We start from the raw sequence: 23240 nt of genomic DNA on the forward strand, positions 1-23240 counted from the left end.
AATCACTGCTCTGAGTGACTCAATCTTGAATTTGAACCTCTGTATTCAAAGATTTTAGATTTAGAATCGGTCTCACCGAGCCGTCTGGCTTCGGTACCACAATAGTGTGGAATAATACCCCGTTTCCTTTTGCAGGAGGGGTACCTTGATTATCACCTGCTGGGACTACAGCTTGTGAATGGCTTCCAAAACTGCCTCCCTGTCAGAGGGAGACGTCGGTAAAACCGACTTTTGGAAACGGCGAGGGGGAGACGTCTCGAATTCCAATTTGTACCCCTGAAATATTACCTGAAGGATCCAGGGGTCTACTTGCGAGTGAGCCCACTGCGCACTGAAATTCATTGAGAACGGGCCCCCACCGTGCCTGAGCTTGTAAAGCCCTAGCATCATACTGAGGGCTTGGCAGAGGCGGGAAAGGGTTTCTGTTCCTGGGAACTGGCTCATCTCTGTAGCCTTTTTCCTCTCCCTCTGTCACGAGCAGAAAAGAGGAACCTTTTGTCCGCTTGCCAACAAAGGACTGCGCCTGATAATACTGCGTCTTATTTTGAGAGGCGACCTGGGGTACAAACGTGGATATCCCAGCTGTTGCCGTGGCCACCAGGTCTGAAAGACCGACCCCAAATGCCTTTTTTAAGGCAATACTTCCAAATGCCGTTTGGAATCCGCCTCACCTGACCACTTTACTGGTAGAATTGGACAACGCACTTATACTTGATGCCAGTCGGCAATATTCCGCTGTGCATCTCGCATATATTTTAAATGCTCTATAGGCAATAATATACTGTCCTTATCTAGGATATCAATATTTCCACTCAGGGAATCCGACCACGCCAACCCAGCACTGCACATCCAGGCTGAGGCGATTGCTGGTCGCAGTATAACACCAGTATGTGTGTAAATACATTTTAGGATACCCTCCTGCTTTCTATCAGCAGGATCCTTAAGGGCGGCCATCTCAGGAGAGGGTAGAGCCCTTGTTCTTACAAGCGTGTGAGCGCCTTATCCCCCCTAGGGGGTGTTTCCCAACGCACCCTAACCTCTGGCGGGAAAAGGTATACTGCCAATAACTTTTTAGAAATTATCAATTGTTATCGGGGGGAAACCCACGCATCATCACACACCTCATTTTATTTCTCAGATTCAGGAAAACTACAGGTAGTTTTTCCTCACCAAACATAATACCCCTTTTTGGTGGTACTCATATTATCAGAAATGTGTAAACATTTTCCCTTGCCTCAATCATGTAACGTGTGGCCCTATTGGAAATCACGGTTGTCTCTTCACCGTCGACACAGGAGTCAGTATCCGTGTCGGCGTCTGTATCTGCCATCTGAGGTAACGGGCGCTTTAGAGCCCCTGACGGCCTATGAGACGTTTGGACAGGCACAAGCTGAGTAGCCGGCTGTCTCATGTCAACCACTGTCTTTATACAGAGCTGACACTGTCACGTAATTTTCAACAGTACATCCACTCAGGTGTCGACCCCCTAGGGGGTGACATCACTATTACAGACAATCCGCTCCGTCTCCACATCATTTTTCTCCTCATACATGTCGACACAAACGTACCGACACACAGCACACACACAGGGAATGCTCTGATAGAGGACAGGACCCCACTAGCCCTTTGGGGAGACAGAGGGAGAGTTTGCCAGCACACACCAAAGCGCTATAAACTGTATAGGGACAACCTTATAATAAGTGTCTATCCCTTATAGCTGCTTATATATATTTTTAGCCAAATAAGTGCCCCCCCTCTCTGTTGTACCCTGTTTCTGTAGTGCAGTGCAGGGGAGAGTCTGGGAGCCTTCCTACCAGCGGAGCTGTGTGGGAAAATGGCGCCGTGTGCTGAGGAGATAGGCCCCGCCTCCTTCTCGGCGGGCTCTTTTCCCGCTTTTATCTGGAAAACTGGCAGGGGTTAAATACATCCATATAGCCCAGGGGCTATATGTGATGTATTTTTTGCCATAGGAGGTATTTACATTGCTGCCCAGGGCGCCCCCCCCCCAGCGCCCTGCACCCTCAGTGACCGCAGTGTGAAGTGTGCTGGGAGCAATGGCGCACAGCTGCAGTGCTGTGCGCTACCTTAATGAAGACAGGAACGTCTTCTGCCGCCGATTTCTGGACCTCTTCACTCTTCAGCATCTGTAAGGGGGCCGGCGGCGCGGCTCCGGGACCCATCCAGGCTGTACCTGTGATCGTCCCTCTGGAGCTAATGTCCAGTAGCCAAGAAGCCCAATCCACTCTGCACGCAGGTGAGTTCGCTTCTTCTCCCCTTAGTCCCTCGATGCAGTGAGCCTGTTGCCAGCAGGTCTCACTGAAAATAAAAAACCTATTTAAACTTTACTTCTAAGCAGCTCAGGAGAGCCACCTAGCCTGCACCCTTCTCGTTCGGGCACAAAAATCTAACTGAGGCTTGGAGGAGGGTCATAGGGGGAGGAGCCAGTGCACACCACCTGATCCTAAAGCTTTACTTTTGTGCCCTGTCTCCTGCGGAGCCGCTATTCCCCATGGTCCTTACGGAGTCCCAGCATCCACTTAGGACGTCAGAGAAAAAAGAGCCTATAAAATGTCTTTATCTTTTCCCACCTCCCTCCCCACCAGCAAAATATAATCTAACTCACTTGGAGGAGGGTTATGCTGGGGGCCGCCCAGCACAGGTGAAGGTCGCCCAGCATGTGTGTGGCGTCGCCCCACGATGCGTTTGCAATTTAATTTCGTTGTTTGGTTCCCAGTGAAGAAAGTCAAAACTCCATCACTCTGAAGGTGACGCTGACTGACATGACCCATGCGTACACACATGTAACAGACACACATAGCCGTCAGCAGTAGTGTTATCATCATGTCTCACAGCCTGTCCAAGTAACCATCACACATCTCCCGCCCAGCTCCTTTCTTATCTCCATCCTCCAATCCAGTTACAGGACACGGGTGCCCACCAGATCCCATCCCCATATGTACAAGCATTACCTGTGTGAAAACAACCCCTAAGCAAGCAGGAAACCACAACACCACCGCCTCCTTATCACCCAGCATAAGCACATTCAGCAACAGAGTCCGAACATTTCCCATGACAACAAAAAAGTCATGCCCCCTTACTGCCCGGTCTCCTCTCTGATTGGACAAAATGCCTCTTCAGCCGGTGGTGGCTACGGATGAGCATGTCTGGTTCTGCACTGGCTGCACAGCCATTCTTACGGCCAGTGGCACTAACAAGTAATTGGCCCAGGTGCAAAAATATGCCTACCCCACCCGCAAAGGCCCACCCCCTCCCAAAAGAAAAACAAAATGCTGGTAGTAACTTGTGCACATATGAATATTATGCATAGCTTTATAGACTATTTTAGTCATTCACATCAGTCCCTGCCCAGGTGGAGCTTGCAGTTTATATTCTCTATCATATGAACACACATACACAATAGGGGTAACTTTTTGTCAGGAGCCTATTTACATACCAGTATACATTTTGGATTGAGGGAGGAAACCTGTATGGTGCATTGTGATGAATGCTTGAGACATGGCTGGGGGTAAATGGGGTACTGGAGAGATGGCTTGGGGTGTCAGAGAATGGAGTGCTGGAAAGATAGCAGGATGGGTCAGAAAATATGGTGCTGGAGACATGGCTGGAGGTGTCACAAAATGGGGTGCTGTAACATGGCTGGGGGTGTCAGATTGGGGTGCAGGAACATGGCTGGGGGTGTCAGAATTGAGTGCTGGAGATATGGCTGGGGGAGTCAGAATGGTGTGCTGGACAGATGTTTGGGGATTTCAGAGAATGGGGTGTTGGAGACATGGCTGGGAGTCTCAGAAAATGTGACGATGGAGACATGGCTGGGGGTGTCATAAAATGAAGGAACTCGGAAATGGCTGGGGGTGTCAAAATGGGGTGCTGGAGCGATGGCTGGGGTTTTCAGAGAATGGGGTGTTGGAGAGATGGCTAGGAGTGTCACAGAATGGGGTGCTGGAACATGGCTGGGGTGTCAGGGAATGAGGTGTTGGGACATATGACTGCGGGGGTCAGAATGGGGTGCTGGAGAGATGGCTGGGGATGCCAGAGAATGGGGTATTTGAGAGATGGCTGGGGGTTTTAGAGTATGGAGTGCTAGAGAGATGGCTGGGGGTGTTAAAGAATGGAGTGCTGGAGAGATGGCTGGGGGTATCAGAATGGGGTGCTGGAGAGTTGGCTAAGGGTGTCAGTGAATGGGGTGCTTGAGAGGTGGCTGGGGGTTTCAGATTGGGGTGCTGGAGAGATGTCTGAGGGTGCCAGAATTAGGTACTGAAGATGGCTAGGGATGCAGAAGAGACATGGCTCGGGGAGTCAGAAAATCGGATGCTGGAGACATGGCTGTGGGTTTTCGGAGAATGGGGTGCTGAAATATTCAAGGGGGTGTCAGAGAATGGAGTGGCAACAGATGGCTGGGGGTGTCAGTGTTTCAAGGAGTCACTTTAACTAGAATCTTAAAGAAAAAAAAAATAAGATTTTAAACCTACCAGTAAATCTTTTTCTTCTAGTCCGTAGAGGATGCTGGGGACTCCGTAAGGACCATGGGGAATAGACGGGCTCCGCAGGAGACATGGGCACTATAAAGAAACTTTAGAATGGGTGTGCACTGGCTCCTCCCTCTATGCCCCTCCTCCAGACCTCAGTTAGAGAAACTGTGCCCACAGGAGACGGACAGTACCGTATAACCTGGAATATACGAACCAGTCAACAGTATGAAACAGAACAGCATCAGTCAAAGACTGAACAAACCTGTAACATAACCCTTATGCAAGCAATAACTATATACTAGTCTTGCAGAATGTTGTCCGCACTGGGACGGGCGCCCAGCATCCTCTACGGACTAGGAGAAAAAGATTTACCGGTAGGTTTAAAAATAAGAATTTACTTACCGATAATTCTATTTCTCGTAGTCCGTAGTGGATGCTGGGGACTCCGTCAGGACCATGGGGAATAGCGGCTCCGCAGGAGACAGGGCACAAAAGTAAAAGCTTTAGGATCAGGTGGTGTGCACTGGCTCCTCCCCCTATGACCCTCCTCCAAGCCTCAGTTAGGATACTGTGCCCGGACGAGCGTACACAATAAGGAAGGATTTTGAATCCCGGGTAAGACTCATACCAGCCACACCAATCACACTGTACAACCTGTGATCTGAACCCAGTTAACAGCATGATAACAGCGGAGCCTCTGAAAAGATGGCTCACAACAATAATAACCCGATTTTTGTAACAATAACTATGTACAAGTATTGCAGACAATCCGCACTTGGGATGGGCGCCCAGCATCCACTACGGACTACGAGAAATAGAATTATCGGTAAGTAAATTCTTATTTTCTCTGACGTCCTAAGTGGATGCTGGGGACTCCGTCAGGACCATGGGGATTATACCAAAGCTCCCAAACGGGCGGGAGAGTGCGGATGACTCTGCAGCACCGAATGAGAGAACTCCAGGTCCTCCTCAGTCAGGGTGTGCCCCTGACCAAGTAGCAGCTCGGCAAAGTTGTAAAGCCGAGACCCCTCGGGCAGCCGCCCAAGATGAGCCCACCTTCCTTGTGGAATGGGCATTTACATATTTTGGCTGTGGCAGGCCTGCCACAGAATGTGCAAGCTGAATTGTACTACACATCCAACTAGCAATCGTCTGCTTAGAAGCAAGAGCACCCAGTTTTTTGGGTGCCTACAGGATAACAGCAAGTCAGTTTTCCTGACTCCAGCCGTCCTGGAACCTATATTTTCAGGGCCATGACAACATCCAGCAACTTGGAGTCCTCCAAGTCCCTAGTAGCCGCAGGTACCACAATAAGCTGGTGCAGGTGAAACACTGACACCACCTTAGGGAGAAAATGGGGACGAGTCCGCAGCTCTGCCCTGTCCGAATGGACAATCAGATATGGGCTTTGTGAGACAAAGCCGCCAATTCTGACACTCGCCTGGCCGAGGCCAGGGCCAACAGCATGGTCACTTTCCATGTGAGATATTTCAATCCACAGATTTGAGCGGTTTAAACCAATGTGATTTGAGGAATCCCAGAACTACGTTGAGATCCCACAGTGCCACTGGAGGCACAAAAGGGGGTTGTATATGCAGTACTCCCTTGACAAACTTCTGGACTTCAGGAACTGAAGCCAATCTTTTCTGGAAGAAACTTGACAGGGCCGAAATTTGAACCCTAATGGACCCCAATTTGAGGCCCATAGACACTCCTGTTTGCAGGAAATGCAGGAATCGACCGAGTTGAAATTTCTTCGTGGGGCCTTGCTGGCCTCACACCACGCAACATATTTTCGCCACATGTGGTGATAATGTTGTGCGGTCACCTCCTTCCTGGCTTTGACCAGGGTAGGAATGACCTCTTCCGGAATGCCTTTTTCCCTTAGGATCCGGCGTTCCACCGCCATGCCGTCAAACGCAGCCGCGGTAAGTCTTGGAACAGACATGGTACTTGCTGAAGCAAGTCCCTTCTTAGCGGCAGAGGCCATGAGTCCTCTGTGAGCATTTCTTGAAGTTCCGGGTACCAAGTCCTTCTTGGCCAATCCGGAGCCACGAGTATAGTTCTTACTCCTCTACGTCTTATAATTCTCAGTACCTTGGGTATGAGAAGCAGAGGAGGGAACACATACACCGAATGGTACACCCACGGTGTTACCAGAACGTCCACAGCTATTGCCTGAGGGTCTCTTGACCTGGCGCAATACCTGTCCAGTTTTTTGTTCAGGCGGGACGCCATCATGTCCACCTTTGGTCTTTCCCAACGGTTCACAATCATGTGGAAGACTTCCCGATGAAGTCCCCACTCTCCCGGGTGGAGGTCGTGCCTGCTGAGGAAGTCTGCTTCCCAGTTGTCCACTCCCGGAATGAACACTGCTGACAGTGTTATCACATGATTTTCCGCCCAGCGAAGAATCCTTGCAGTTTCTGCCATTGCCCTCCTGCTTCTTTTGCCGCCCTGTCTGTTTACGTGGGCGACTGCCGTGATGTTGTCCCACTGGATCAATACCGGCTGACCTTGAAGCAGAGGTCTTGCTAAGCTTAGAGCATTGTAAATTGCCCTTAGCTCCAGTATATTTATGTGGAGAGAAGTCTCCAGACTATATCACACTCCCTGGAAATTTTTTCCCTGTGTGACTGCTCCCCAGCCTCTCAGGCTGGCATCCGTGGTCACCAGGACCCAGTCCTGAATGCCGAATCTGCGGCCTTTTAATAGATGAGCACTCTGCAGCCACCGCAGAAGAAACACCCTTGTCCTTGGAGACAGGGTTATCCGCTGATGCATCTGAAGATGCGATCCGGACCATTTTTCCAGCAGATCCCACTGAAAAGTTCTTGCGTGAAATCTGCCGAATGGAATCGCTTCGTAAGAAGCCACCATTTTTCCCAGGACCCTTGTGCAATGATGCACTGACACTTTTCCTGGTTTTAGGAGGTTCCTGACTAGCTCGGATAACTCCCTGGCTTTCTTCTCCGGGAGAAACACCCTTTTCTGGACTGTGTCCAGAATCATCCCTAGGAACAGCAGACGTGTCGTCGGAAACAGCTGCGATTTTGGAATATTTAGAATCCACCCGTGCTGTCGTAGAACTACTTGAGATAGTGCTACTCCGACCTCCAAGTGTTCTCTGGACCTTGCCCTTATCAGGAGATCGTCCATTTTCTTTGAAGAAGAATCATCATTTCGGTCATTACCTTTGTAAAGACCCGGGGTGCCGTGGACAATCCAAACGGCAGCGTCTGAAACTGATAGTGACAGTTCTGTACTACGAACCTGAGGTACCCTTGGTGAGAAGGGCAAATTGGGACATGGAGGTAAGCATCCCTGATGTCCAGGGACACCATATAGTCCCCTTCTTCCTGGTTCGCTATCACTGCTCTGAGTGACTCCATCCTGATTTGAACCTTTGTATGTAAGTGTTCAAATATTTCAGATTTAGAATAGGTCTCACCGAGACGTCTGGCTTCAGTACCACAATATAGTGTGGAATAATACCCCTTTCCTTGTTGTAGGAGGGGTACTTTGATTATCACCTGCTGGGAATACAGCTTGTGAATTGTTTCCAATACTGCCTCCCTGTCGGAGGGAGACGTTGGTAAAGCAGACTTCAGGAACCTGTGAGGGGGAGACGTCTCGAATTTCCAATCTGTACCCCTGGGATACTACTTGTAGGCTCCAGGGGTCCACTTGCGAGTGAGCCCACTGCGTGCTGAAACTCTTGAGACGACCCCCCACCGCACCTGAGTCCGCTTGTACGGCCCCAGCGTCATGCTGAGGACTTGGTAGAAGCGGTGGAGGGCTTCTGTTCCTGGGAATGGGCTGCCTGCTGCAGTCTTCTTCCCGTTCCTCTATCCCTGGGCAGATATGACTGGCCTTTTGCCCGCTTGCCCTTATGGGGACGAAAGGACTGAGGCTGAAAAGACGGTGTCTTTTTCTGCTGAGATGTAACTTGGGGTAAAAAAGGTGGATTTTCCAGCTGTTGCCGTGGCCACCAGGTCCGATGGACCGACCCCAAATAACTCCTCCCCTTTATACGGCAATACTTTTATGTGCCGTTTGGAATCTGCATCACCTGACCACTGTCGTGTCCATAAACATCTTCTGGCAGATATGGACATCGCACTTACTCTTGATGCCAGAGTGCAAATATCCCTCTGTGCATCTCGCATATATAGAAATGCATCCTTTAAATGCTCTATAGTTAATAAAATACTGTCCCTGTCAAGGGTATCAATATTTTCAGTCAGGGAATCCGACCAAGCCACCCCAGCGCTGCACATCCAGGCTGAGGCGATCGCTGGTCGCAGTATAACACCAGTATGTGTGTATATACTTTTTAGGATATTTTCCAGCCTCCTATCAGCTGGCTCCTTGAGGGCGGCCGTATCTGGAGACGGTAACGCCACTTGTGATAAGCGTGTGAGCGCCTTCATTTAAATTATCTGATTCAGGAAAAACTACAGGTAGTTTTTTCACACCCCACATAATACCCTTTTTTGTGGTACTTGTAGTATCAGAAATATGTAACACCTCCTTCATTGCCCTTAACATGTAACGTGTGGCCCTAAAGGAAAATACGTTTGTTTCTTCACCGTCGACACTGGAGTCAGTGTCCGTGTCTGTGTCTGTGTCGACCGACTGAGGTAAATGGGCGTTTTAAAGCCCCTGACGGTGTTTGAGACGCCTGGACAGGTACTAATTGGTTTGCCGGCCGTCTCATGTCGTCAACCGACCTTGCAGCGTGTTGACATTATCACGTAATTCCCTAAATAAGCCATCCATTCCGGTGTCGACTCCCTAGAGAGTGACATCACCATTACAGGCAATTGCTCCGCCTCCTCACCAACATCGTCCTCATACATGTCGACACACACGTACCGACACACAGCACACACACAGGGAATGCTCTGATAGAGGACAGGACCCCACTAGCCCTTTGGGGAGACAGAGGGAGAGTTTGCCAGCACACACCAAAACGCTATAATTATACAGGGACAACCTTTATATAAGTGTTTTCCCTTATAGCATCTTAATATATAATCATATCGCCAAATAAGTGCCCCCCCTCTCTGTTTTAACCCTGTTTCTGTAGTGCAGTGCAGGGGAGAGCCTGGGAGCCTTCCCTCCAGCAGTTCTGTGAGGGAAAATGGCGCTGTGTGCTGAGGAGAATAGGCCCCGCCCCCTTTTCGGCGGGCTTCTTCTCCCGTTTTTCTGACAACCTGGCAGGGGTTAAATACATCCATATAGCCCCAGAGGCTATATGTGATGTATTTTTAGCCAGTATAGGTACTTTCATTGCTGCCCAGGGCGCCCCCCCCCAGCGCCCTGCACCCTCAGTGACCGTTGGTGTGAAGTGTGCTGAGAGCAATGGCGCACAGCTGCAGTGCTGTGCGCTACCTCATGAAGACTGAAGTCTTCAGCCGCCGATTTCTGGACCTCTTCTCTCTTCAGCATCTGCAAGGGGGTCGGCGGCGCGGCTCCGGTGACCCATCCAGGCTGTACCTGTGATCGTCCCTCTGGAGCTAGTGTCCAGTAGCCTAAGAAGCCAATCCATCCTGCACGCAGGTGAGTTCACTTCTTCTCCCCTAAGTCCCTCGTTGCAGTGAGCCTGTTGCCAGCAGGACTCACTGAAAATAAAAAACCTAATAAAACTTTTACTCTAAGCAGCTCTTTAGGAGAGCCACCTAGATTGCACCCTTCTCGGCCGGGCACAAAAACCTAACTGAGGCTTGGAGGAGGGTCATAGGGGGAGGAGCCAGTGCACACCACCTGATCCTAAAGCTTTTACTTTTGTGCCCTGTCTCCTGCGGAGCCGCTATTCCCCATGGTCCTGACGGAGTCCCCAGCATCCACTTAGGACGTCAGAGAAATCTTATTTTCTCTTACGTCCTAGAGGATGCTGGGGACTCCGTTAGGACCATGGGGATTATACCAAAGCTCCAAAACGGGCAGGAGAGTGCGGATGACTCTGCAGCACCGATTGAGCAAACATGAGGTCCTCATCAGCCAGGGTATCAAACTTGTAGAATTTAGCAAAAGTGTTTGAACCCGACCAAGTCACCGCTCGGCAAAGTTGTAATGCCGAGACGCCTCGGGCAGCCGCCCAAGAAGAGCCCACCTTCCTAGTGGAATGGGCCTTTACCGAATTAGGTAACGGCAATCCAGCCGTAGAATGAGCCTTCTGAATCGTGTTACAGATCCAGCGAGCAATAGTCTGCTTAGAAGCAGGAGCGCCAACCTTGTTGGCTGCATACAGGACAAACAGAGCCTCTGTTTTCCTAACCCTAGCCGTTCTGGCTACATAAATTTTCAAAGCCCTGACCACATCAAGGGACTCGGAATCCACCAGGTCCCTTGTAGCCACAGGCACCACAATAGGTTGGTTCATATGAAAAGAGGAAACCACCTTAGGCAAAAATTGAGGACGAGTCCGCAACTCAGCTCTATCCTCATGGAAAATCAGATAGGGGCTTTTGTGAGACAAAGCCGCCAACTCAGACACTCGCCTTGCAGATGCCAAGGCCAACAACATAACCACTTTCCAAGTGAGATACTTTAATTCCACGGTTTGAAGAGGCTCAAACCAGTGAGACTTAAGGAACTGTAACACCACGTTAAGGTCCCATGGTGCCACCGGGGGCACAAAAGGAGGCTGGATATGCAGCACTCCCTTCACAAAAGTCTGGACTTCTAGGAGAAAAGCCAATTCCATATGAAAGAAAATGGACAGGGCCGAAATCTGTACCTTAATGGAGCCTAATTTTAGGCCCAAATTCACTCCAGTCTGTAGGAAGTGGAGAAAACGGCCTAGATGGAATTCTTCCGGAGGAGCATTCTTGGTCTCACACCAAGACACATACTTCCTCCAGATACGGTGATAATGTTTCGCTGTCACCTCCTTCCTAGCCTTTATCAGAGTAGGAATGACCTCATCCGGAATGCCCTTTCCAGCTGGGATCCGGCGTTCAACCGCCATGCCGTCAAACGCAGCCGCGGTAAGTCTTGGAATAGACAGGGCACCTGTTGCAACAGGTCCTCTCTGAGAGGAAGAGGCCACGGATCTTCTGTGAGCATTTCCTGCAGATCCGGATACCAGGCCCTTCGAGGCCAATCTGGAACAATGAGAATTGTCTGTACTCCTTTTCGTCTGATGATTCTCAATATTTTTGAGATAAGAGGAAGAGGAGGGAACACATAGACCGACTGAAACACCCACGGTGTCACCAGGGCTTCCACAGCTACCGCCTGAGGGTCCCTTGACCTTGCACAATACCTCGGAAGCTTCTTGTTGAGGCGTGACGCCATCATGTCTATTTGAGGCAGTCCCCACTGACATGCAATCTCTGTAAAGACTTCTTGATGAAGTCCCCACTCTCCTGGATGGAGATCGTGTCTGCTGAGGAAGTCTGCTTCCCAGTTGTCCACTCCCGGAATGAAGACTGCTGTCAGAGCGCTTACATGATTTTCCGCCCAGCAAAGAATTCTGGTGTCTTATGCCATTGCCACTCTGCTCTTTGTTCCGCCTTGGCGGTTTACATGAGCCACTGCTGTGACGTTGTCTGACTGAATCAGAACCGGTAGGTCGCGAAGAACATTCTCCGCTTGACGCAGGCCGTTGTATATGGCACTCAATTCCAGTACGTTGATGTGTAGACAAGCCTCCTGGCTTGACCACAGTCCCTGGAAGTTTCTTCCCTGTGTGACTGCTCCCCATCCTCGGAGGCTCGCGTCCGTGGTCACCAGAACCCAGTCTTGAATGCCGAACTTGCGACCCTCTAGAAGGTGAGCACTCTGCAGCCACCACAAGAGAGATACCTTGGCCCTGGGGGACAGGCTGATCATCTGATGAATATGTAGATGTGACCCGGACCACTTGTCCAGAAGGTCCCACTGAAAGGTCCTCGCATGGAACCTGCCGTAGGGAATGGCCTCGTAAGACGCCACCATCTTTCCCAGAACTCGAGTGCATTGATGGACCAACACCCTTTTTGGCTTTAACAGGTCCCTGACCAAGTTCTGGAGTTCCTGGGCCTTTTCCAACGGGAGAAAAACCCTTTTTTGTTCCGTGTCCAGAATCATGCCTAAGAAAGGCAATCGGGTCGTTGGAACCAACTGTGACTTTGGTAGATTGAGAATCCAGCCGTGCTGCTGCAACACCCTCAGGGAGAGTGATACGCTGTTCAGCAAATGTTCTCTCGGTCTCGCTTTTATCAGGAGATCGTCCAAGTACGGGATAATTGTGACTCCCTGCTTGCGCAGGAGCACCATCATTTCCGCCATTACCTTGGTGAAAATCCTCGGGCCGTGGAAAGCCCAAACGGCAACGTCTGAAATTGGTAATGACAATCCTGTACAGCAAATCTCAGGAATGCCTGATGAGGAGGATATATGGGGACATGAAGGTATGCATCTTTTATGTCCAGGGACACCATATAATCCCCCCCCCTCCAGGCTGGCGATGACCGCTCTGAGCGATTCCATCTAGAATTTGAACCTTTTCAAGTATAGGTTTAAGGATTTTAAATTCAATGGGTCTGACCGAACCGTCCGGTTTCGGGACCACAAACAGGGTTGAGTAGTACCCCGTCCCCTGTTGAAGCAGGGGAATTTTGACCACCACTTGTTGAAGACACAGTTTTTGAATTGCATTTAAAACTACCTCCCTCTCTGGGGAAGAAGCTGGTAGGGCCGATTTGAAAAACCGGCGAGGAGGCACCTCTTCGAATTCCAGCTTGTAACCAATGGGAAACAATGTCTATTGCCCAGGGATCCACCTGTGATTGAACTCAGACGTGGCTGAAAAGTCGAAGACGTGCCCCCACTGGGGCGGACTCCCTCAGCGGAGCCCCAGCGTCATGCGGTGGATTTTGTAGAAGCCGGGGAGGACTTCTGCTCCTGGGAACTAGCTGTAGTTGGCAGCTTTTTCCCTCTGCCCTTACCTCTGGTGAGAAAGGAAGATCCCCGTACTCTTTTGGATTTATGCGACCGAAAGGACTGCATCTGATAATGTGGCGTTTTCTTTGGCTGTGAGGAAACATAAGGTAAAAAAGTGGATTTACCTGCAGTAGCTGTGGAAACCAGGTCCGTGAGACCTTCCCCAAATAAGTCCTCACCCTTGTAAGGCAAAACCTCCATATGCCTCTTTGAGTCGGCATCACCCTTCCATTGGCGGGTCCACAGGGCTCGCCTAGCAGAAATCGCCATGGCGTTGGCTCCGGAACCCAGTAGGCCAACGTCTCTCTGAGCATCTCTCATATATAGGACAGCATCCTTAATATGACCCAAGGTCAATAAAATGGTATCCTTATCCAGTGTATCAATTTCAGCAGACAAGGTATCTGTACACGCTGCTACAGCGCTACAAACCCAAGACGACGCTATCGCCGGTCTGAGTAATGTACCAGTATGTGTGTATATCGACTTCAAGGTAGTCTCCTGCCTGCGATCAGCAGGATCCTTGAGTGTTGCGGTATCTTGAGACGGCAGCGCCACCTTTTTGGATAAGCGCGTCAACGCTTTGTCCACCCTGGGGGAGGATTCCCACCGTATCCTGTCCTTAGCCGGGAAAGGATACGCCATAAGAATCCTTTTGGGAATCTGCAGTTTCTTGTCTGGAGTTTCCCAAGCCCTTTCAAACAACTAATTTAGCTCATGTGAAGGGGGGAAAGTAACATCAGGTTTCTTTTCTTTAAACATGTGGACCCTCGTGTCAGGTACAGAGGGGTCATCTGTGATATGCAACACATCTTTTATTGCAATAATCATATAATGAATACTTTTCGCCAATTTTGGCTGCAACCTCGCATCATCGTAGTCGACACTGGAGTCAGAATCCGTGTCGGTATCAGTGTCTACTACTTGGGATAGTGGGCGCTTCTGAGACCCAGAAGGGCCCTGTGACAAAGTGAAAGTCAGGGATTGACTCCCTGTACTTTTCCTGGACTCCACTTTGTCCAACCTTTTGTGTAATAAAATCACATTTGCATTTAAAACATTCTACATATCCACCCAATCAGGTGTCGGCTTTGCCGACGGAGACACCACACTCATTTGCTCCACCTCCTCCCTAGAAGAGCCTTCCGCTTCAGACATGCCAACACACACGTACCGACACCCCACACACTCAGGGAAATCTCTAATCTGGAGACAGGTCCCCAACAAGGCCCTTTGGAGAGACAGAGAGAGAGTATGCCAGCACACACCCAGCGCCAAAGACCCTGGAAACACAATTCACAGATATATATAGCGCTTTTTTATATACCGACTGGGCCAAAATTATGTGCCCCCCCCCCTCCTTTAAAGCCCTCTGTCACCGTGTTCAGCAGGTGACAGAGTCCGGGGAGCCAGCTTCTCAGCAGCGTGCTGTGGAGAAAATGGCGCTGGTTAGTGCTGTGGGATCAAGCTCCGCCCCCTCAGCGGCGGGCTTCGGTCCCGCTCAAAATACAAAAAAAAACCTGGCGGGGGATTGTATATAATAATGCCACACCTTAATATACAATTATTTATGCCAGCCAAGAGCCCCCCCCTGCGCCCTGCACCCATCCGTGCCTGTATCGTGTGTGTGTGTGTGTGTGTGTGGGAGCAATGGCGCGCAGCGTTACCGCTGCACGTTACCTCAGTGAAGATCAAAGTATTCTGCCGCCTGTGAAGTCTTCTTTCTTCGTATACTCACCTGGCTTCTATCTTCCGGCTCTGCAAGGAGGACGGCGGCGCGGCTCTGGGACGAACGGCTAGGGTGAGACCTGCGTTACGATCCCTCTAGAGCTAATGGTGTCCAGTAGCCTAAGAAGCAGAGCCTATCACTGAAGTAGGTCTGCTTCTCTCTCCTCAGTCCCACGACGCAGGGAGCCTGTTGCCGGCAGGACTCCCTGAAAATAAAAAACCTAACAAAATTATTTTTTACAGAGAAACTCAGGAGAGCTCCCCTGAAAGCACCCAGTCTCCCCTGGGCAAAGGATCTAACTGAGGTCTGGAGGAGGGGCAGAGGGAGGAGCCAGTGGACACCCCTTCTAAAGTTTCTTTATAGTGCCCATGTCTCCTGCGGAGCCCGTCTATTCCCCATGGTCCTTACGGAGCCCCCAGCATCCTCTAGGACGTAAGAGAAAATCCTTAAAAATGTCAAGGCCTGTAGCCCCCTCTTCCCTCCCTGGTCCAATCTTGGTACTTGTGTCATGTTCCAAACATATGGTGGGATGTAATGGAGTCCGAGGTTGCCGGAGGTGCGGGATACCGGCTGATCTCGGACGCTTTTTTTTAAAGGAGCAATCACTTACAAGGCAAAACCGTGCTTTGTATGTTATTGCTCCTTTTTAAAAAAAGTCTGAGATCGGCCGGCATCCCACACCTCCGGCAATCTCGGACTCCATCAACAAATGAATGTTCCGTCCTGCAGGCCACGCTCCCTGCACGCCTCTCTCCATCTCTAGCACCTGAGCCAAAATAAGGGGCAGGTCCAATTCCCAGAACTACAGGTGGATTGGAGCAGCAGAGGGAGAAGCACCAGAACGGCATGACAGTGGCGTCACTGATGCCACGTTGTGGCATGGGAATCCTGGACAGCATTGCCGGAGGAATCCCAGCTATGGGATTATTGCAAACCACCCTCAATGTCCACCTATTTTATGTCCGTTTTGCAAGGGGGTTTTATGGCTATATAAACGGTACCCAAATTATAAAAATAAGAATTTACTTACCGATAATTCTATTTCTCGTAGTCCGTAGTGGATGCTGGGGACTCCGTCAGGACCATGGGGTTTAGCGGCTCCGCAGGAGACAGGGCACAATAATAAAAGCTTTAGGATCAGGTGGTGTGCACTGGCTCCTCCCCCTATGACCCTCCTCCAAGCCTCAGTTAGGATACTGTGCCCGGACGAGCGTACACAATAAGGAAGGATTTTGAATCCCGGGTAAGACTCATACCAGCCACACCAATCACACCGTATAACTCGTGATACTATACCCAGTTAACAGCATGATAACAACGAAGGAGCCTCTGAAAAGATGGCTCACAACAATAATAACCCGATTTTTGTAACAATAACTATGTACAAGTATTGCAGACAATCCGCACTTGGGATGGGCGCCCAGCATCCACTACGGACTACGAGAAATAGAATTATCGGTAAGTAAATTCTTATTTTCTCTAACGTCCTAAGTGGATGTTGGGGACTCCGTCAGGACCATGGGGATTATACCAAAGCTCCCAAACGGGCGGGAGAGTGCGGATGACTCTGCAGCACCGAATGAGAGAACTCCAGGTCCTCCTCAGTCAGGGTGTGCCCCTGACCAAGTAGCAGCTCGGCAAAGTTGTAAAGCCGAGACCCCTCGGGCAGCCGCCCAAGATGAGCCCACTTCCCCGTGGAATGGGCTTTTACTGATTTTGGCTGTGGCAAGCCTGCCACAGAATGTGCAAGCTGAATTGTACTACAAATCCAGCGAGCAATCGTCTGCTTAGAAGCAGGAACACCCATCTTGTTGGGTGCATACAGGCTAAACAGCGAGTCAGATTTTCTGACTCCAGTCGTCCTGGAAACATATATTTTCAGGGCCCTGACAACGTCAAGTAACTTGGAGTCCTCCAAGTCCCTAGTAGCCGCAGGTACCACAATAGGTTGGTTCATGTGAAAAACAGAAAACACCTTAAGGAGAAATTGAGGACGAGTCCTCAATTCTGCCCTGTCAGAATGAAAAATTAAGTAAGGGCTTTTATATGATAAAGCCGCCCATTCTGACACACGCCTGGCTGAAGCCAGGGCTAATAGAATCTTCACCTTCCATGTGAAATATTTTAATTCCACAGTGGTGAGTGGATCAAACCAATTTGACTTTAGGAAACTCAAAACAACATAGAGATCCCAAGGTGCCACTGGGGGCACAAAAGGAGGCTGTATATGCAGTACCCCTTTTACAAACGTCTGAACTTCAGGCACTGAAGCCAGTTCTTTCTGGAAGAAATTTGACAGGGTCGAAATTTGAACCTTAATGGACCCTAATTTTAGGCCCATAGACAGTCCTGTTTTCAGGAAATGTAGGAAACGACCCAGTTGGAATTCCTCTGTAGGGACCTTCTTGGCCTCACACCACGCAACATATTTTCGCCAAATGCGGTGAAAATGTTTTGCGGTTACATCCTTCCTGGCTTCGACCAGGGTAGTGATGACTTCATCTGGAATGCCCTTTCAGGATCCGGCGCTCAACTGCCATGCCATCAAACGCAGCCGCGGCAAGTCTTGGAACAGACAAGGCCCCTGCTGGAGCAGGTCCTTTCTTAAAGGTAGAGGCCACGGTTCTTCCGTGAGCATCTCTTGAAGTTCCGGGTACCAAGTCCTTCTTGACCCATCCGGAACCACGAGTATCGTTCTTACTCATCTCCTTCTTATGATTCTCAGTACTTTTGGCATGAGATGCATAGGAGGGAACACATACCCTGACTGGTACACCCACAGTGTTACCAGAGCGTCCACCGCTATTGCCTGAGGGTCCCTTGACCTGGCGCAATATTTGTCTAATTTTTTGTTCAGGCGGGACGCCATCATGTCCACCTTTGGTTTTTCCCAACGGTTTACAATCATGTGGAAGACTTCCCGCTGAAGTCCCCACTCTCCCGGGTGGAGGTTTTGCCTGCTGAGGAAGTTTGCTTACCAGTTTTCCACTCCCGGAATTAACACTGCTGAGAGTGTTATCACATGATTTTTCGCCCAGCGAAGAATCCTTGCAGTTTCTGCCATTTCCCTCCTGCTTCATGTGCCGCCCTGTCTGTTTACGTGGGCGACTGCCGTGATGTTGTCCCACTGGATCAATACCGGCTGACCATGAAGCAGAGGTCTTGCTAAGCTTAGAGCCTTGTAAATTGCCCTTAGCTCCAGTATATTTATGTGGAGAGAAGTCTCCAGACTTGATCACACTCCCTGGAAATTTTTTCCTTGTGTGACTGCTCCCCAGCCACTCAGGCTGGCATCCGTGGTCACCAGGACCCAGTCCTGAATGTCGAATCTGCGGCCCTTTCATAGATGAGCACTCTGCAGCCACCGCAGAAGAAAACACCCTTGTCCTTGGAGACAGGGTTATCCGCTGATGCATCTGAAGATGCGATCCGGACCATTTTCCCAGCAGATTCCACTGAAAGGTTCTTGCGTGAAATCTACCGAATGGGATCGCTTTGTAAGAAACCACCATTTTTCACAGGACCCTTGTGCAATGATGCACTGATACTTTTCCTGGTTTTAGGAGGTTCCTGACTAGCTCGGATAACTCCCTGGTCTTCTTCTCCGGGAGAAAACATCCTTTTCTGGACTGTGTCCAGAATCATTCCTAGGAACATTAGACGTGTCGTCGGAAAAAGCTGCGATTTTGGAATATTTAGAATCCACTCGTGCTGTCGTAGAACTACTTGAGATAGTGCTACTCCGACCGCCAACTGTTCTCTGGACCTTGCCCTTATCAGGAAAGCGTCCATATTTCTTTTAGGAAAAATCATCATTTCGGCCATTACCATGGTAAAGACCCGGGGTGCCGTGGACAATCCAAACGGCAGCGTCTGAACTGATAGTGACAGTTCTGTACCACGAACCTGAGATACCCTTGGTGAGAAGGGCAAAATTTGGACATGTAGGTAAGCGTCCCTGATATCCAGTGACACCATATCGTCCTGGTTCGCTATCACTGCTCTGAGTGACTCCATCTTGATTTGAACCCTTGTATGTAATTGTTCAAATCTTTTAGATCTCACCGAGCCGTTTGGCTTCAGTACCACAATATAGTGTGGAATAATACCCCTTCCCTTGTTGTAGGAGGGGTACTTTGATTATCACCTGCTGGGAATACAGCCTGTGAATTTTTTTCCCAATACTGCCTCCCTGTCGGAGGGAGACGTTGGTAAAGCAGACTTCAGGAACTTGTGAGGGGAAGACGTCTCGAATTTCCAATGTACACCTGGGATACTACGTGTAGGATCCAGGAGTCCACTTGCGAGTGAGCCCACTGCGTGCTGAAACTCTTGAGATGACCCCCCACCGCACCTGAGTACGCTTGTATGGCCCCAGCGTCATGCTGCGGACTTGGCAGAAGCTGTGGAGGACTTCTGTTCCTGGGAATGGGCTGCCTGCTGCAGTCTTCTTCCCTTTCCTCTAACCCTGGGCAGATATGACTGGCCTTTTGCCCGCCTGCCTTTATGGGTACGAAAGGACTGAGACTGAAAAGACTGTGTCCTTTTCTGCTGAGATGTGACTTGGGGTAACAAAAGTGGATTTTCCAGCTGTTGCCATGGCCACCAGGTCCGATGGACCGCCCCTTTATACGGCAATACTTCCATGTGCCGTCTGGAATCTGCATCACCTGACCACTGTCGTGTCTATAAACATCGTCTGGCAGATATGGACATCACATCTACTCTTGATGCCAGAATGCAAATATCCCTCTGCGCATCTCGCATATATAGAAATGCATCCTTAAAATGCTCTATAGTCAATAAAATATTGTTCCTGTCAAGGGTATCAATATTTTCAGTCAGGAAATCCGACCAAGCCCCCCCAGCGCTGCACATCCAGGCTGAGGCGATTGCTGGTCGTAGTATAACACCAGTATGTGTGTATATACTTTTTAGGATATTTTTCAGCTTCCTATCAGCTGGCTCTTTGAGGGCGGCCGTATCTGGAGACGGTAACGCCACTTGTTTTTATAAGCGTGTGAGTGCCTTATCCACCCTAAGGTGTGTTTCCCAACTCGCCCTCACTTCTGGCGGGAAAGGGTATACCTCCAATAATTTTCTATCGGAGGAAACCCACGTATCATCACACACTTTAATTTATCTGATTCAGGAAAAACTACAAGTAGATTATTCCCACCCTACATAATACCCTTATTTGTGGTACTTGTAGTATCAGAAATATGTAACACCTCCTTCATTGCCCTTAACATGTAACGTGTGGCCCTAAAGGAAAATACGTTTGTTTCTTCACCGTCGACACTGAAGTCAGTGTCCGTGTCTGTGTCTGTGTCGACCAACTGAGGTAAATGGGCGTTTTTACAAGCCCCTGACGGTGTCTGAGACGCCTGGACAGGTACTAATTTGTTTGCCGGCCGTCTCATGTCGTCAACCGACCTTGCATCGTGTTGACATTATCACGTAATTCCTAAATAAGCCATCCATTCCGGTGTCGACTCCCTAGAGAGTGACATCACCAATACAGGCAATTTGCTCCGCCTCCTCACCAACATCGTCCTCCTACATGTCGACACACACGTACCGACACACAGCACACACACAGGGAATGCTCTGATAGAGGACAGGACCCCACTAGCCCTTTGGGGAGACAGAGGGAGAGTTTGCCAGCACACACCAAAAACGCTATAATTATACAGGGACAACCCCTTATACAAGTGTTTTCCCTTATAGCATTTTCACATATGTAATCATATCGCCAAATAAGTGCCCCCCCTCTCTGTTTTAACCCTGTTTCTGTAGTGCAGTGCAGGGGAGAGCCTGGGAGCCTTCCTCACAGCAGAGCTGAGCAGGAAAATGGCGCCGTGTGCTGAGGAGAATAGGCCCCGCCCCCTAAAACGGCGGGCTCTTCTCCCGGAGTTTGTGAGATCTGGCAGGGGTTAAATACATCCATATAGCCTCAAGGGCTATATGTGATGTATTTTAGCCATAAAAAAGGTATAATACATTGCTGCCCAGGGCGCCCCCCCCAGCGCCCTGCACCCTCAGTGACCGCTGGTATGAAGTGTGCTGACAACAATGGCGCACAGCTGCAGTGCTGTGCGCTACCTTATGAAGACTGAAAGTCTTCTGCCGCCTGTTTCTGGACCTCTGGACCTCTTCAACTTCGGCATCTGCAAGGGGGGTCGGCGGCACGGCTCCGGGACGAACCCCAGGGTGAGACCTGTGTTCCGACTCCCTCTGGAGCTAATGGTGTCCAGTAGCCTAAGAAGCAAATCCATCCTGCACGCAGGTGAGTTTACTTCTCTCCCCTAAGTCCCTCGTAGCAGTGAGCCTGTTGCCAGCAGGACTCACTGAAAATAAAAAACCTAACTTAAACTTTTATTCTAAGCAGCTCTTTAGGAGAGCCACCTAGATTGCACCCTTCTCGGCCGGGCACAAAGATCTAACTGAGGCTTGGAGGAGGGTCATAGGGGGAGGAGCCAGTGCACACCACCTGATCCTAAAGCTTTTATTATTGTGCCCTGTCTCCTGCGGAGCCGCTAAACCCCATGGTCCTGACGGAGTCCCCAGCATCCACTTAGGACGTTAGAGAAATACTCTTACTCTTTAGATTTGAACAAATAAAATGTTATTCAAAACTGACTGCTTTTTGATACAACTTTTTTATACCACTTTTTCCTTTAATTATAAACTGGGCATTAATTGTGGGAATGTATCCCAGTAACCACAAAACACCTGGGATTTCAAAATGGGTCTGAGTTGAATCCCTATACAGAGTTCTTCTCTCCTCTAAAAAAGGAGAAAATAAGGTCGACACTACTGTTAATTAGCTCCCTTATGTTCGATTGCAAACTATAGATTGGACATCAACATTGATGCTTTGCAAACATTTGAGGTCAATATCCCATATTTTTGCACCAATTGTGAGAGGTTGATTATTTCCCACCATCTCTGATTTTTTACTGATGTTATTTTTTATTCTACTTCCTGGTTCCTGCTACATTCTAATTGGTCGGCCCTTCGGAGAAGACAGTGACAGCTGGAATAGAGCATTATTGTTCAGTACCCCATCAAAATTGAATAGGTCGTAAATTTTTCCCATCAATCTGGAACCAGCATTCTAGTGTTCCAAAATTTAATTATGTTAAGAGCGAATGCGGATGTTTTTGTCTTCTTCGAACAGAAAGTACAATGAGGAGTGCAGAGTATTGGTCATGGGCAGCTAGACTGGCAAGGAAGGCGAGGAGAAGGTACCTTCACTAGAAACTATGTGGGGCCTTCAAAATCTTACTATGTGGCCCACTATTATCATGTTAAGCCCCTATTATAAATCTTTCATTGCAAAGTGTAAAGGATGTGGATTGAAGGCTAGACAGCGTCTAGACAGCCAATCGGTCGACATACAATAGGTAGACCGAGTCAATAGGTCGACAGGGTCAATAGGTCTACAGTCAATAGGTAAACAGTGACTAAGGTCGACAGAGTTAAAAGCATAACATAAAACAGGTCAACATGTGTTTTTCATGATTTTTATTTTTGTTATTTTAGTCTAAGCTTAACTCTCCCCCTAGTGCCTAACCCTAACCAACCCTCCCATAGCCTAACCTTCCCCTAGTGTCTAACCCTAACCAACCCCGCCATAGCTTAACTCTAACACTCCCCCTAGTGCCTAACCCTAACCAACCCTCCCATTGCCTAAACCTATCCCCCCTCCTAGTGCCTAACTCTAACCAACCCTCCCATACACTAACCCTAACCCTTCAAATCATGAAAAGCATGTGCCAACCTTACTGTGTCAACATTTTGTATGTCAACCTTTTAACCCTGTCAATAACGCTCCTCTTTCCAGATACCAAGTGTAAAGCTAGATACACAGTACACAATTATTGGGCTGATTTGCCAATAATTGGGACATTGGCCTGATTTATTGTATAGTGTGTACGAATGATCGTGGTGGCGTTTCGCCGATAATTCGGGAAACTCTTGCACACAAACCCGAACAATCGATTTTCCGATCAATCGGCCCAGACCAAAAATATCTGCCACAATCCCCAGATATTGAGCAGTGTGTGTGTACATTCTCAATA

General features: G+C 49.3%; 1 protein-coding gene across 3 annotated transcripts in view; it reads right to left on the reverse strand.

Annotated features, from left to right (window-relative positions):
• The window catches only part of RSPH3 (radial spoke head 3), a 204625-nt gene that overhangs the window by 172605 nt on the left and 8780 nt on the right, over positions 1-23240 (reverse strand). The window lies entirely within an intron of this gene.

Source organism: Pseudophryne corroboree, chromosome 4, assembly GCF_028390025.1.
Source record: "Pseudophryne corroboree isolate aPseCor3 chromosome 4, aPseCor3.hap2, whole genome shotgun sequence".
Taxonomy (NCBI): Eukaryota; Metazoa; Chordata; class Amphibia; order Anura; family Myobatrachidae; genus Pseudophryne; species Pseudophryne corroboree.